The sequence below is a fragment of the Hakea prostrata genome, chromosome 8, assembly GCF_041222555.1.
Source record: "Hakea prostrata isolate BN-2017 chromosome 8, UWA_Hpros_2, whole genome shotgun sequence".
NCBI classification, from domain to species: Eukaryota; Viridiplantae; Streptophyta; class Magnoliopsida; order Proteales; family Proteaceae; genus Hakea; species Hakea prostrata.
In genome coordinates, this window is record NC_142607.1 from 26,827,906 (window position 1) to 26,829,489 (window position 1,584).

General features: G+C 37.9%; 1 non-coding gene across 1 annotated transcript; it reads left to right on the forward strand.

Annotated features, from left to right (window-relative positions):
- The first annotated feature begins 255 nt into the window (after positions 1-255).
- Positions 256-362, forward strand: LOC149007477 (small nucleolar RNA R71). The gene has a single exon (XR_016175362.1). It is a non-coding gene; the product is annotated as a small nucleolar RNA R71 (small nucleolar RNA).
- The last annotated feature ends 1,222 nt before the right edge of the window (positions 363-1,584 follow it).

Here is a 1,584-nt window from a genome sequence, read left to right on the forward strand (position 1 = left end):
AAGTCAACCTTAGTGCTCATCTCAATGGTAGGATTTATCTCATAGAGACCGCTCCTCTTTGGTTGCCCAATGGATGGAATCTCAGTCCTAGCTGCTGAAGCATGGTGTTGGGAGTTTTCACTAAGGGTCTCAAAAAGTTCCCATGCTTCATTCTCATTCTTGTGCATGAAAGTCCCACCAGAAGAAGAATCAAGCATTTGCCTATGTCGGTCTCTAAGGCCATCATAAAAACATTGAACCAATTGCCATTTAGGAATAGCATGGTGGGGGCACTTTCTAAGTAATTCTTTTAGTCTTTCCCAAGCCTCATGAAATTGTTCTCTTTCTTGTTGGGAGAAACTCGTTATCGCTCTCCTAATGCTATTGGTACGGCCAATGGGGAAGAACTTTTTAAGGAACTCCTGTTGCATTTCTACCCAAGTGGAAATTTTAACATTGTCTAAAAAATGAAGCCAATGCTTAGCTTTATCTTTAAGGGAGAATGGAAAAAGAAGTAACCTTAAACCATCAACTGAGAGGTTTTGAATTTTAACCGTGGAGGACACCTCTAAAAACTCATCTAAGTGCTTATAAGGCTCTTCATTGGCAAGTCCATAAAAGGATGGTAGCATTTGAATCACACTAGATTTGATCTCATATTGAGCTGCCTCTATGTTAGGCAACTTAATATAAGAAACTGGAGTGTATATCGTAGGAATGAAATGCTCACTCAAGGGCCTTATTGGAGGCTCATAGTTTGCCATGGTTCTTTGCCTTCTAAGGTTGGCCAAAGTCTCTTCTAACTCTAAGTCAAGTGGAGTCAACTCAGGGTTTAGGGACCGACGACCATGCATACACACAGGAGAATAAAAAAAAGAATAAGCTAAATAAGGAAAATTAAAAGAAAATAACTATAGCAAAAGGGAGAGTTTAGGACTTACCTGAAGCGCAATCCACGTGATCTTTCGAACAAAAGTTACACATGTGGGATCTGAGGGATGGGGATTTTTAAAATTAACCTAAACAACCCAATCTAATGCAAATATTACAATTGAAAAGTCCTAAATACAATTATATCTAAGAAAGAAAAGATAACAACCTAAACTAATTATCGAATCGCTACTCTTGCAGTTACCTACAAAACAAAAGAAAAAGAGATTAATTAAATAAGCAAAGAAAAATTAAAAATTAAAAACACTAAAATTACTCTAAAAATTATGCCTAACTGACAAAAATCAATCCTAGCAACCGTGCTTTGGTTCCCCGGCAACGGCGCCAAAATTTGATCGTGTCGCTAACCAATCAAAAATAAAATCCTGTACTAATCTAGCAAGCAGAAAGTACGGGGTCGAACTATGGGGAACTAAAAGGCTAAGTTACTGAGATTGAATTCAACAAACTAAATCTATTAATTAATGTAAAAACTTATACTATGAATATGTGAAGATCTTTGGGATTTCGAATCCCCAATGCTTTTCCCTAACCGATATAACTCTACACTTCAAAGCAAATTGGGGATGGTCTTCCTAGATATGCCCTATCTTCGCAAGACTATCGTCCTTCGCGGAAGCTTGGCACGCTTAGTTCGCTGAGCTATAGAACATC